Consider the following 15,629-nt stretch of genomic DNA (forward strand, 5'->3'; position numbering starts at 1 on the left):
TTAGGCATACACTGGAGGTTTTTTTCTTTTTAAAAATTTTTAATGTTTTCATTATTTATTTATATTGAGAGAGAGAGGGAGAGAGCATGCATGCGTGAGTAGGGGAAGGGCAGAGAGGGCGGGGAAAGAGAATCCCAAGCAGGCTCTGTGCTGTCTGCCTGGAGCCCTATGCCAGCTCAGTCCCATGAACCATAAGATTGTGACCTGAGGCAAAATCAAGAGGTGGAAACTCAACCAACTGAGCCACCCAGGCGCCCCTGGAGTTTTTCAATCTATCCACCTGTTCAGTTCACTGTTTCTATCTCTTTATATATCTATGCAAACACTGGATTTTTTAAACATTTTTATTTAAATTTCAGTTAGTTAGCATACAGTCTCATGTTAGTTTCAGGTGTACAATATAGTGATCCAACACTTCCATACATCACCCGGTACTCATCACAAGTGAACTCTTTAATCCCTATCACCTATTTCACCCATACACCCACCCACTTCCCTTCTGGTAGCCATCAGTTTGTTCTCTCTAGTTAAGAATCTGTTTCACAGTACCTGGGTGGCTCAGGTGGTTAAGCATCCAATGTCAACTCAGGTCATGGTCTCACAGTTTGTGGTTTGAGCCCCACATCAGGCTCTGTGCTAACAGCTTGGAGTCTGGAGCCTGCTTCAGATTCTGTGTCTCCCTCTCTCTCTCTCTCTCTCTGCCCCTCCCCAACTTGTGCTCTGTCCCTCTCTCAAAAAGAAATAAACAAAAAACAATAAAAACATTTTTTTAATTAACAAAAAGAGTCTGTTTCACAAAACAGATGAACATAGGGGAGGGGAAGAAAAAATGAGATAAAAGCAGAGAGGAGACGAACCATAAGAGACTCTTAAATATGGAGAACAAACTGAGGGTTGCCGGTGGGGTGTTGGGTAGAGGGATGGGAGAAATGCGTGATGGGCATTAAGGAGGGCACTTGTTGGATGAGCACTGGGTGTTACATGTCAGTGATGAATCACTAAATTCTACTCCTGAAATCATTATTACACTATATTTAACTAACTTGGATTTAAATTTTAAAAAATTTTTAAAAAAGAGTGTGTTTCAGGAGTACCTGTGTGGCTCAGTCAGTTAAGCATCTGACTTTGGCTCAGGTCATGATCTCATGGTTTGTGAGTTTGAGTCCCACATCAGGCTCTCTACTGTTAGCATGGAACCCTCTTGAAATCCTCTGTCCCCCATCTTCTCTGCCTCTCCCCCACTCATTCTCTCTCTCTCGCTCTCTCTCAAAAATAAATAAATATTTTTAAAAGGGGTCTGTTTCAAACACTTGATTAAAAAAATTACCTTCTTTTATTTTAACTTGTTTTATTTTTTAAAATTTACATCCAAATTTGTTAGCATATAGTGCACCAATGATTTCAGGAGCAGATTCCTTAATGCCCCTTCACCATTTAGCCCATCCCCCCTCCCACAACCCCTCCAGTAACCCTCAGTTTGTTCTCCATATTTATGAATCTCTTCTGTTTTATCCCCCTCCCTGTTTTTTTATTATTTTTATTTTCCTTCCGTTATGTTCATCTATTTTGTCTCTTAAAGTTCTCATATAAGTGAAGACATATGATTTTTGTCTTTCTCTGACTAATTTCACTTAGCATAATACCCTCCAGTTCCATCCACGTGGTTGCAAATGGCAAGATTTCATTCTTTTTGATTGCCAAATAATACTCCACTGTATATATACCACATCTTCTTTATCCATTTATCCATTGATGGACATTTGGGCTCTTTCCATACTTTGGCTATTGTTGATAGTGCTGCTATAAACATGGGGGTGCATGATCCCTTCGAAACAGCACACCTGTATGCCGTGGATAAATGCCTAGTAGGGTAGTTCTATTTTTAATTTTTTGAGGAACCTCCATACTGTTTTCCAGAGTGGCTGCACCAGCTTGCATTGCCACCAACAATGCAAAAGAGTTCCTCTTTCTCTGAATCCTCGCCAACATCTGTTGTTGCCTGGGTTGTTAATGTTAGCCATTCTGACAGGTGTGAGGTAGTATCTCATTGTGGTTTTGATTTGTATTTCCCTGATGATGAGTGATGTGGAGCATTTTTTCATGTGTCAGTTGGCCATCTGGTTGTCTTCTTTGGAGAAGTGTCTATTCATGTCTTGTGTCCATCTCTTCACTAGATTATTTGTTTTTGGGGTGTTGAGTTCGCTAAGTTCTTTATAGATTTTGGATACCAGCCCTTTATCTGATATGTCATTTGCAAATATCTTCTCCCATTCTGTCAGTTGCCTTTTAGTTTTGTTGATTGTTTCCTTCGCTGTGCAAAAGGTTTTATTTTGATAAGGTCCCAGTAGTTCATTTTTGCTTTTGTTTTTCTTGCCTCCAGAGACGTGTTGAGTAAGAAGTTGCTGTGGCTAAGATCAAAGAGGTTTTTGCCTGCTTTCTCCTCGAGGATTTTGATGGCTTCCTGTCTTATGTTTAGGTCTTTCATCCATTTTGAGTTTATTTTTGTGTCTGGTGTAAGAAAGTGGTCCAGGTTCATTCTTCTGTGTCGTGGTCCAGTTTCCCCAGCACCATTTCTGGAGAAACTGTCTTTATTCCATTGGATATTCTTTCCATTTTTGTCAAAGATTAGTTAGCCGTACGTTTGTGGGTCCATTTCTGAGTTCTCTGTTCTGTTCCATTGATCTGAGTGTCTGTTCTTGTGCCATTACCATACTGTCTTGATGGTTACAGCTTTGTAATATAGGTTGAAGTCTGGGATTGTGATGCCTCACGCTTTGGTTTTCTTTTTCAAGATGCTTTGGCTATTCAGGGTCTCTTCTGGTTCCATGCAAATTTTAGGATTATTTGTTCTAGCTCTGTGAAGAATGCTGGTGTTATTTTGATAGGGATTGCATTGAATATGAAGATTGCTTTAGGTAATATGAACATTTTAACAATATTTGTTCTTCCTATCCAGGAGCATGGAATCGTTTTCCTTTTTGTGTGTGTGTGTGTCTTCTTCAATTTCTTTCATAAGCCTTCTATAGTTTTCAGTGTATAGATTTTTCACCTCTTTGGGTGAAATATGCCATTTATTTCTTTGTGTTGTCTGATTGCAGAGGCTAAGACTTCCAATATTATGCTGAATAACAGTGGCTAGAGTGGACATCCCTGTCTTGTTCCTGACCTTGGGGGAAAAGCTCTCAGTTTTTCCACATTGAGGATGATATTAGCATTGGGTCGTTCATATGTGGCTTTTGTGATCTCAAGGTGTGCTCCTTCTATCCCTACTTTCTTGAGGGTTTTTATCAAGAAAGGATGCTGTGTTTTGTCAGATGCTTTCTCTGCATCTATTGAAAGGATCATATGTTTCTTGTCCTTTCTTTTATTGATGTGATGAATCACGTTAATTGTTTTGCAGCTATTGAACCAGCCCTGCATCCCAGGTATAAATCCCGCTTGATCGTGGTGAATAATATTTTTAATGTATTGTTGGATCCAGTTGGCTAATATCTTGTTGAGGATTTTTGCATCCATGTTCATCAGGGAAATTAGTCTATAGTTCTCCTTTTTAGGGGGGATCTCTGGTTTTGGAATCAAGGTAATGCTGGCTTCATAGAAAGAACTTGGAAGTTTTCCTTCCATTTCTATGTTTTGGAACAGCTTCAAGAGAATAGGTGTTAACTCTTCCTTAAATGTTTGGTAGAATTCTCCTGGAAAGCCATCTGGCCCTAGGCTCTTGTTTTATGGCAGATTTTTGATTAGTAATTCGATTTCTTTACTGGTTATGGGTCTGTTCAAATTTTCTATTTCTTCCTGTTTCAGTTTTGGTAGGGTATATGTTTCGAGGAATTTGCCCATTTCTTCCAGATTGGTCATTTTATTGGCATATAATTGCTCATAATATTCTCTTATTATTGTTTTTATTTCTGCTGTGTTGGTTGTGGTCTCTCCTCTTTCATTCTTGATTTTATTTATTTGGGTCCTTTCCTTTTTCTTCTTGATCAAACTGGCTAGTGGTTTATCAATTTTATTAATTCTTTCAAAGAACCAGCTTCTGGTTTCATTGATCTGTTCTACTGTTTTTGTTTGTTTGTTTGTTTGTTTGTTGTTTTTGTTTTTGTTTCAATAGCATTAATTTCTTCTCTAATCTTTATTATTTCCTGTTTTCTGCAGGTTTTGAGTTTTATTTGCTGTTCTTTTTCCAGCTCCTTAAGGCATAAGGTTAGGTTGTGTATCTGAGATGTTTCTTCCTTCTTTAGGAAGGCCTGGATTGCTATATACTTTTCTCTAATGACCACCTTTGCTGTTTCCCAGAGGTTTTGGGTTGTGGTGTTATCGTTTTCATTGACTTCCATATACTTTTTAATTTGCTCTTTAACTTCTTGGTTAGCCCATTCATTCTTTAGTAGGATGTTCTTCAGTCTCCAAGTATTTTCTACCTTTCCAAATTATTTCTTGTGGTTGACTTGGAGTTTCATAGCGTTGTGGTCTGAAAATATGCACAATATGATCTCGATCTTTTTGTACTTACTTAGGGCTGATTTGTGTCCCAGGATATGGTCTATTGTGGAGAACGTTCCATGTGCACTGGAGAAGAATGTATATTCTGCTTCTTTAGGATGAAATGTTCTGAATATATCTGTTAAGTCCATCTAGTCCAGTGTGCCATTCAAAACCATTGTTTCCTTGTTGATTTTTTGATTAGATGATCTGTCCATTGCTGTGAGTGGGGTGAAGTATCTTACTATTATGGTATTACTATCAGTGAGTTTCCTTATGCTTGTGATTAATTAATATATTTGGGTGCTTCCACAATTGGCGCATAGTTTACAATTGTTAGGTCTTCTTGGTGGATAGACCCCTTGATTATGATATAACGCCCTTCTGCATATCTTGATACAGTCTTTATTTTAAAGTCTAGATTGTCTGATATACGTATGGCTACTCCAGCTTTCTTTTGTTGACCATTAGCATGATAGATGGCTCTCCATCTCCTTATTTTCAATCTGAAGGTGTTTTTAGGTCTAAAGTGGGTAAACAGCATATAGAAGGATCTTGTTTTCTTATCCATTCTGTTACCCTATGTCTTTTGATTGGAGCATTGACTCCATTGACGTTTAGAGTGAGTACTGAAAGATATGAATTTATTGCCATTATGTTGCTTGTAGAGTTGGATTTTCTGGTGGTGTTCTCTTGTCCTTTCTAATCTTTGTTGCTTTTGGTATTTATTTATTTATTTATTTATTTATTTATTTATTTATTTATATTTTCATCTTTTTTCCCCTTAGAGAGTCCCCCTTAAAATTTCTTGCAGGGCTGGTTTAGTGGTCACAAACTCCTTTAATTTTTGTTTGTCTGGGAAACTTTTTATCTCTCCTTCTATTTTGAAAGGCTGGGTAGAGAATTCATGGCTGCATATTTTTCTGATTCAGCACATTGAATATATCCTTCCACTCCTTTCTGGCCTGCCAAATTTCTGTGTATAGGTCTGCTGCAAACCTGATCTGTCTTCCCTTGTAGGTTAGGGACTTTTTTTCCCTTGCTGCTTTCATGATTCTCTCCTTGCCTGAGTATTTTGTGAATTTGACTATGATATGCCTTGTTGATGGTCGGTTTTTTTTTTTTTTTTAATTTTTTTTTTTCAACGTTTATTTATTTTTGGGACAGAGAGAGACAGAGCATGAATGGGGGAGGGGCAGAGAGAGAGGGAGACACAGAATCGGAAACAGGCTCCAGGCTCCGAGCCATCAGCCCAGAGCCTGACGTGGGGCTCGAACTCACGGACCGCGAGATCGTGACCTGGCTGAAGTTGGACGCTTAACCGACTGCGCCACCCAGGCGCCCCGATGGTCGGTTTTTGTTGAATCTAATGGGGGTCCTCTGTGCTTCCTGGATTTTGATGTCTGTGTCTTTCCCCAGGTTAGGAAAGTTTTCTGCCATGATTTGCTCACATAACCCTTCTACCCCTATTTCTCTCTCTTCCTCTTCTGGGACCCCTATGAGTCTGATGTTCCTTTTTAAAATAAACTTTGTTTTTTAACGTTTATTTTTATTTTTATTTTTTTAAATTTTTTTTAATGTTTATTTATTTTTGAGACAGAGAGAGACAGAGCATGAACGGGGGAGGGGCAGAGAGAGAGGGAGACACAGAATCGGAAGTGTGCTCCAGGCTCTGAGCCATCAGCCCAGAGCCCGATGCGGGGCTTGAACCCACGGACTGTGAGATCGTGACCTGAGCTGAAGTTGGACGCTCAACCGACTGAGCCACCCAGGTACCCCTATTTTTATTTTTGAGACAGAGAGAGACAGAGCGTGAACGGGGGAAGGTCAAAGAGAGGGAGACACAGAATCTGAAACAGGCTCCAGGCTCTGAGCTATCAGCACAGAGCCTGACGCGGGGCTCAAACCCACGGACTGCGATATCATGACCTAAGCCGAAGTTGGCTGCTTAACTGACTGAGCCACTCAGGCACCCCATGATGTTCCTTTTTAATGAGTCACTGATTTCTCTAATTCTTAAATCATGCCCTTTTGCCTTAATCTCCCTCTTTTTTTCTGCTTCATTATTCTCTATAAGTTTGTCCTCTATATCGCTGATTCTCTGTTCTGCCTCGTCCATCCTTGCCACCACTGCATCCATCCGTGATTGCAGCTCAGTTATAGCATTATTAATTTCATTCTGACTAGTTTTTACTTCTTTTATCTCTGCAGAAAGGGATTCTAATCTATTTTCGACTCCGGCTAGTATTCTTATTATCGTGATTCTAAATTCTGGTTCAGACATCTTGCTTATATCTGTGTTGGTTAAATCCCTGGTTGTTTCTTCGTGCTCTTTCTTTTGGGGTTAATTCCTTCGTTTTGTCATTTTGAAGGGAGAAAAGGAATTAATGAGGTATAAAAATTAAAATAAAAAATTAAAATTAAAAAAAATATTAAAATTAAAAAATTAAAAACACACAGACACACACACAAATCTAATAAATGTGCTAGATCCTAGGTTTGTTCTGGTCTGGGTGTTGAAAGTGGTTTGGCAGATTAGAGAAAAAAAAGGGAGAGAAAAAAGGAAATCATTTGAGAATTTGAAAAAATGAATGCACTGAAGTAGACTAAAATGAGATGATGGGAGTAAAATAGAATTTGAAAAAATGTACACAAAAGTAAAGAATATAGTAGGAAAAAAATAAAGAAAAATATTTTTAATAAAAATTGAAAATAAAAATGAATTTTTTTCTCTTTCTCTATTCAAGAAAAAGAAAAGAAAGGAAAAAGAAAAAAGATATCATTTGAAAATTTGAAAGGGTGAATACACTGTAGTAGACTAAAATAAAATGATGGAAGTAAAATAGAATTTGAAAAAAATTACATAAAAGCAAAAAATATGTTAAAAAATTAAAGAAAAATATTTTTAATAGAAATTGAAAGTAAAAATGAAGTTCTTCACTTTCTGCATTCAAGAAAAAGAAAAGAAATGAAAAAGAGAAAAAAGAAAAAAGAAAACAAGGAAATTGTTTGAACATTTGAAAAGGGGAATACACTGAAGTAGACTAAAATAGAATGATGGAAGTAAGATAGAATTTGAAAAAAAATACACAAAAGTAAGAAATAGAGTAAAAAATTAAAGAAAAATATTTTTAAGAAAAATTGAAAATAAAAATGAATTTTTTCTCTTTCTGTATTCAAGAAAAAGTATAGTGTAAAAGAGAGGAAAAAAAAGAAAGAAAATTGAATAGAGGGACCTGCTAATAGATGGAAATAGCACTGAAATGACTTCGTTTTTCCCCTAGAAGTCAGACTATGAAGCGCTTTATAGTCCATAAACTAAGTAGGCGGTGAAACTTGTGTTGTTGAAGAGCAAGTTTGGCCCAGTTGGGTGAGCTCAGTGTAACGGCTCTGTTCTCCACTAGATGGCGCTGCTAGCCTACTGGGGTGGATTGTTGCATAGATGCATCTATGCGTGCATGGGGGCAGGGAAAATGGAGTCACCCGGTCTCCAGTGTGGGAACTCTGTTCTCACTGATCAGTAATCGCGCACCCGTCCTCTGTCTTCAGCTTTCGTCCACTCCCCGCTTTTTCACTGTCCATGACCAAGCCCCAGGCAGTACCTCTCTCCCGAGTTTTGTCTCAGATGCGGCTGTTTTCCCCGGCCCCTTACTTCCGAAGGACTGCGGCTTTGACCCGTCCCACCCTCTGTGGGAGGGTCTCACCGAGCAATGGCCGGAATGCCAGCTGCACCCAGGAGCGCCTGCTGGATCCTGCTACTGCCGGTGCCCCAAGACTGTGGCCGGGTGCCAGCCCACCCCAGAAAAAGTTCTTGAGATAGTGTAACAGCAGCTTTTCAGGGATCGTGGAAAATCACAACACACATCTGGCACCAGGCTTCACCCTTAACGACCTTGTTCCAGCACCAGCGAATGTGGCCACCTTCTGGGGTCTGCTGGGACCAGGTGGCTTCAACAGTCTCCACCAAATGTGCTTCCAGCAGTGGAGCCGCTTTTCTATGTGTGGCCCGAGAACCTCCCGGACCCCACTCTGTTCCTGGGGATTCGCCCTTCCCACCAGAGCACCTCCAGGTATAGAGCTGCGGAGTTGTAGACTTTGCGCTTCCCTTGTTTACAGTCTTAATGGAATTTAAAACCTCTCCTTTTCTCTCTTTTTAGTTTAGGCCCTGTGGCTGTTTCCAGTTTTCCACTTGCTCTCCAGCTGCTTTTGGGGAGGGGTGCTTTTCCCGTATTGTACCCCCCCCCTCCTTTCTCCGCCTGCAAAGGCGGTTCCCTGCCCGCCGCTGGCTTCTCTCCTCCCAAGTTCACCTCTCTGTGCCACATACCTGCCGAATGCTGTGGTTCAGGTTGTGCAGATTGTTGTGTTACTCCTCCAATCAGTTTTCTAGGTGTGTATGATGGTTTAGTGTTGGTCTGGCTGTATTTCATGGACATGAGACACAAAAAACTTCCATGCTCTTCTGCCATCTTGGCTCCTCCAAAAAAAATGACCTTCTAAATCACTAGTCTTCTCCTTTCTTTGGCTTTATTTAGTCTATTCTTTCAACAGCTGAAGTTGTCATTGCTAAAATTTTCCAGTATCTCTCTGTTCACATTGATCTTCTTTGTCATATGTTTGCTTAATACCGTTTTGCACTCATTGCAAAGCAGAACTTTCCCTCCTTTATTTTTTTGGCAATTCTAAACATATTTAAATACCTTTTAAGTTTGCTACATTATTTCTCTTGGCTGGATTTCTTTCTTTTGATTTATTTACCGACTGTCCTTCATAATTTTCCATTTCTTTTTTTTGCTTTTTAATGTTAGTTTTTTAGTTCATATTTTATAGCTATTTTAGACTCATGTATACTGTTCTTTGTCATGTGGTTTGGATGGTTTTCCAGAATGATTCACTCCTTACCCATTGCCATCATCCAGTCGTGATACACTATTGAAAAAGAGAGGACAGTTGTTCCAAAATTGAAATACTTCCTTATCAGTTGATAAATAGTTGCTTTTTTGAGATTTATGAGGAATATCTCCTTCCTTTTGAATGTTGATCCTCTCTAAAAACCCCAGGACCTGTCCACACTAAGTGGCTAAAGGACCACTAGGAAGTCTCTAGCACGCTGCTCCAGTGTAACAGCAGCGTCCTTTCTGATTAGGAGGTGCATTTTTATATTACTCCGCCCCCACCCAAACCTTAAGTTTGGGAGGTGGAAGTCTTTTCTCCCGTGTGGGAAGTGCTATCCCTGATACCACACCCACTGTGGTAGAGGCCACCTCCTATTCCCATTTTTTAATTTGTTTTGGCCAACCTATTTCCTCACATCATCACAGGAAATTGGCACGTTGCCTGTTGTGCCATAAACTATAGGGGGAATATACCACATATAAAGCCATATACCTGGCTTTAGTTCAAAGCCAGGAGCTCATTAGTAGCTGTAGCCACTCACTCATTCATGAAACCTATTACTGGCCTCTTGACATTTACAGGGTAAATTTAGCTGCTTTTCCGAAACAGACTTACAGATTTTTTAAGCGTGGACTACCACAGCTCAAATCAAATTCCAGTACCTACTTGTAGATTATGCTATCTCAACCCCCTACCCACCACTACAGTTTCTTTCTGTATTTAGTCCATTGACTTCTTTTTTCACTTGAGATGTAATTTACATACAACATTATATTAGCTCAGGTGTACAACATAATGATTTGATATTTGCATGTATTGAGAAATGATCACCACAATAAGTCTAGTTAACATCGGTCACCACATACAGTTACAAAATTTTTTCTTGTGATGAGACCTTTAAAGACCTACTCCCTTAGCAACTTTCAAATATGCAGTAAAGTATTATTAACTGTAGTTATCATGCTGTACATTACAACCTCATGACTCCCTTATTTTATAACTGGAAATTTATACCTTTTGACAACCTTCACCCATTTGGCCCACCTCCTGCCTCTGGCAAACACCCATTCACATTTTTCAATGTTTTTTTTTTTTTTAATTTTTTAATGTTTATTTATTTTTGAGACAGAGAGACAGAGCATGAGCAGGGAAGGGGCAGACAGAGAGAGAGGGAGACACAGAATCCGAAGCAGGCTCCAGGCTCTGAGCTGTCAGTGCAGAGTCCAATGTGGGGCTCGAACCCATGAACTGCAAGATTATGGCCTATGCCAAAGTCAGACGCTTAACCGTCTGAACCACCCACGAGCCCCTCCTTGGCTTTTGTTCATGAAATTCTAGCCTCTCCTAAAATCTCCAGTGACACTTACCCTATTTCAATAGCATACTTAGACTCACTGTGTAGAAGGAAGTATTTAGCCATATATGTAGAGGATATACTTATCTTTCAAATCTGTTTTACAAATTGTAATTTTAATGGATTGAATCATCTTCTAGTACGTGGGTGTACTGCTATGTGATTTAGATAACTCTGTATCCCCCTGATTTTTCAGTATGTCAGGTTTGATTTCTTTGCATATTTGATTTTCCTGGAACTTGGCCACATTTATTTCCCAGTATTACCAGTTCCTAAATCTTCAAAAGTCCTGAGTTACTTCTGTGTTTAAAGATTAGCTTGTTCTCAGAATTGATGAGACCAGGAATAAGATGCTTTGAATATTTAAGGATCTCAACTATACTAGAGCAGTACGTACATTCTGGCAGTGAACGTCAAAGGCATATTGTGCTGAGAGTTTCAAAAGCCACATATTTGTGCATGATCTTTTGAAGTCTACAACATGTTTGACATTGGGCTATATTTGACCACTGTTTATATTGTGCATGTAGCAATATAGGTGAGCTATTGAGCTAGTATAAGATACCTCAAATAAACGTCTTTTTAAGTGATCTTCGATATAGATGGAATCAAATTTGACATGTTACAAAGAAAGTAGGCCAATTAGTGATAAAGCTTAATAGCTTAAGGGAGGGAGACAGAACATTTACTTACACTTGACAGAATGAAGAGGAAAGCAAAACATAATCTTAGCAAAGCCTTTATTTATTTTTTTAAAGAAATTAGATCTTCCTTTTACAAAAATAACTTTTAAAATTCTGAGCTTCCTGAATGAGGTAAATTTTATCATGGTTTTGATGGATACAAAATCACCAATTTCTTTTTATCTGTACAGTTTGTCCCAACACTCAATAAAACAGATGTACTATAATGTACTATTTTATAGCTTGATTTTTAATTAATATTATGAAAATTTTCCCTCTCTCCCTATTGTCATCCTTCTCTCCTATTTTCTTACATGCTATTTAGAAACACTGCTTTACAATATATATATTTTCAACCTCTCTTTTCCAGCAAGATGGTGGATTAAGGTAAAAAAAATGATACCTACAAATGCCTACGTAAAGAAATAAAAATCTTCGGGGGGGGGGCCCGGGTGGCTCAGTCAGTTAAACATCTGACTTCAGTTCAGGTCATGATCTTGCAGTTTGTGAGTTCGAGTTCCATGTCGGGCTCTGTGCTGACAGCTAAGGGCCTGGAGCCTGCTTGGGATTCTGTGTCTCCTTCTCTCTCTGCCCCTCCCCTGCTCTCTCTCTCTCTCTCTCTCTCTCAAAAATAAATAAACATTAAAAAAAAGGGAGAAATAAAAATATTCAGAATCCAGAAATGAGGAGGGAACTGAAAGTCAGGATGTTGTAACTCTAAGCTGAGGCTGTAACTTCCTTAGGGAGTCTTATGAAAATAGAGTATTTTGTTTTAACATAGATAGGACAAATGAGGAAAGGGAGTGCTCCAGCCTTAGGTAAAGGCATGACTTTCCAGAGTTTAGATCTTTTTTTAAAAAGGTGAATAAGAAAATCTGCTTTAGAATCTTAGGTTATAAGAAGGCTAGCTTTTCTATGCTTAGTGTCTGGGTGAAAAAAAAACAAATCTTCCTTGAGAAATGAAAACCTTTGGACTGAGACTTATGTAGGTTTGAGATCTGATTTTAAAGGACCTATGGGTTCCTGGATGGCATATTTATTTGGGATCACTGACAAGAAAATTCTATATTACATTGAAAACACATTCTTTCAATACAGGATTGCCTTGGGGAAAGGGGTTTGGAGGAAAAGAAAACCCTGATAAGGATAGGCTGATAATAATAGTGTCCTCAAACACAAGAATATACAAAAAAAATAGGCAGAAATCACAACGATAAAAAATGAATCAAGTGTCAAAAACTTAAGATAATAGAAAAATAATCTATAAGTAATTTACCATGCATATGTTTACAATGATTAAAGATAGAAAAGATCAACTCCTAAAAAAGGAATTACCCTATATATTTGTCAATGTTAATAATCAATGCTAGTTACAACATCAGAGTAGCAAGTAGGAAGTAATCAATGCTAGCTCTAATATCACACAACCCCCAAATCATACACCAAAGGATATTTCTCATTTATACTGGAGTATGATCAGGAGTTTAGTAGTGGCTTTGTATGTGCTCTATGAGGATTCTTGGCTCCCTTCATCTTGTGGCATTACCATTTTCTAAGATATTCCCTGAAGGGTTGAGTCATGCTGACAAGTATCTCACAGGATGTTTTATGAGCTTCAAGGTAGGATACAACACGTTTCCCCCACATGTCATTGTCCAAAACACTACCACAAAGTACCAGCCAAATTGCAAAGTAGTATGGGAAACGTAGGAAATGGAAAACAGGACTGATGAGCCATCTGCTCAATCTTCTCCTTTTCTATTTATTCTTCTGGATCTCCCTCTGAGTACTTCTGTCTCCTTCTTGGACTTTTGAGAACCCTTGGAGATTACATTGAGGCCACCCAGATAATCCAGGATAATCTCCCAACTCAAATACTGTAAGTTGTTTGCATACCTCTTTTGCCATGGAAGGTAATCTATTCACCATTCTGGTGATCATGGTGTGGATATATTGATGGGGGCGGGTTATTCTGTCTACCACACTCATTGACTGCTTTCCTCAGTTTTCTTCCTACTCTTTCAGACTTTTAACATGGAGTATCAGGGCAGGTATACAACTGTCGACGTTAGAATATTGAAATATTTTCATTTGATTGTTGAATAGCCTTAACAATAACCTTACCAAAACCCCTTAGCCCCAGATATTTCTGCCTCCTTCCCTAGGTCCCTGACCTACCCTGAGAACCCTACTACATCCCTGACCCCTCTAGTTAGGTGAATAAGATCTGGCATAACTGGAACTGGAGGCTTTGAGGATTGACATGCTCATTCCTTACCAGGAATGTTGGGTGTTTTGACTAGCATTCTTGGGAGTGCCTTTCCTTAGGTATAGTAATTTTCTTGGTGATTTAATCCAGTCTTAAGACTCTAAATATCATCTAAATGCTGATGACTCAGATTTTCACTAATTCTATCTCCTAAAGCCTCAGAATCCTACATCTAACTAACTACTCAACATGTCCACAAACGTGTGACAAACATTTAGAACGCAACTCATTCAGAAGTGAAATGCTGCTTTATTCCTTACCTCAGTTTTGCCCCATCCCACAGTCTTCTATCTTGCAGCAAATATCAATTCAATCTACTGGCTCTCTCTTAAAAACAGGGGATTATTTCCTGCCTCCTTTACTGTTAGCATTCTGGTCCAAGTCACCATTAGCTCTCACATGGTATTTTAGTGCCTTCTAAATTCTCTCTTTTGTTTCCCTTGGGCTTTTCTCGACACTGCAGCAAGAACGATTATAAAACTCCCTGCTCGAAACTCTCCTTTGGCTTTTCCCACCTCACTTAGGCAAACCCAGTCCTTCCTTTAGCTGAGATCACCTGTATACTCTCTACATTCCAGACACCTCTCTGAAACGATCTTTTACTGCCCCTCAGCCACACTGATACTTTTCTTCTTCACAGAAGCCAGGACACTCTCCGCATGTAGAAAACTCTTTCTTGCTCTTCGTACTTGCCACGTTCCTGTATCCAGAACAGTCTTTCCACGGATCCACACAGCTTAATTTTTTAGTTTCTTTCACTATTTACTTAAATATGGTCCTATTATGGACCACTTTCCTTAACCACTGTGTTAAAAATTCTGTACCTTAACTCTTTAGTTTCCCCTTCCTATTTTATATTTACCCCTAGCATTTTCCCCTTTTGAATGTACTATATATTTTACTTAATTTATGCTGTGTTTTTGTGTCTCCACCCACGAGAGTAAGAACTCCATAAGGGTAAAGATTTTAGTCTGCTTTGTTCACTGCTTATCCCAGGATTGAGAACAGGGTTCTAACCTCACTCACTTGTTAAAACTTGAAAAATTAAGCAGGATGCGTATTTTAGATTTTAAAATTTACAATAATAAAAAAAAGTGAAAGTCAAGGTTTAGAGATTGGAAATTGTCATAGATTAATAATAAGAGTAAAAAAACAAGTCCAACTTCTCTGTAGCTAATTAGTCAAAATATATCACAAATTTTAAATATGCATATATTTAGGTACAGTAAGTCTTCTTATAAAAATCTATACTAATAAAAGAATTAATAATGTCTGCAAAGGGGCACCTGGGTGGCTCAGTCGGTTAAGCGTCCAACTCTAGATTTTGGCTCAGGCCATGGTCTCACGGTTTGTGAGGTCCAGCCCCGTGTTGGGCTCCATGCTGCTGTGTGCTCCATGCTGCTTTCCCTCTCTTTCTGCCCACCCCCAGCCCCCACTCTCTCAAAAAATAAATAAACAAATTTTAAGAAAAAAAAATAATGTCTGCAAAGATTTGGCAATAAGGATAACCCTACAGTCTCATTTATAATAGGGAACACAAAATTCAAATCAAAACTTGCAAATTTTTCGCTATAGGATTTTAATTAAATGAAAGGCTGTAAATTCATGTGATGGGATAGTTTGCAATCATTAAATTTGTATTTAGTTAAATTCTCATTGACATGGGAACTATTTGCAATATACTGGTAAGTGGGAAAAACAGTCTATAAAAAGAATAAGCTGAATGATGTTTTGAAGAAGAAATGCATATATTTTCCCACTAATTTGAAAGAATGCACAGTTGTCAACAATGTGGATTCTAGAATGGGGTGGGTATGTCTTTCCTACTTATCTAATTAAGAATTTTTTTCTTTTAAAATAATGATCACATAGCACTTTTATCCTGGGAAGCATCACAATTATATCTGTGCTGATTTTCAAAAAGCTTTTAATATTATACGCATAAAGG

General features: G+C 38.5%; 1 protein-coding gene across 3 annotated transcripts in view; it reads left to right on the forward strand.

Moving 5' to 3' along the window:
* ADGB (androglobin) overlaps nt 1-15,629 on the forward strand; it is a 164,621-nt gene that overhangs the window by 14,364 nt on the left and 134,628 nt on the right. The window lies entirely within an intron of this gene.

Source organism: Puma concolor, chromosome B2, assembly GCF_028749965.1.
Source record: "Puma concolor isolate L17-30 chromosome B2, mPumCon1.1.hap2, whole genome shotgun sequence".
NCBI classification, from domain to species: domain Eukaryota; kingdom Metazoa; phylum Chordata; class Mammalia; order Carnivora; family Felidae; genus Puma; species Puma concolor.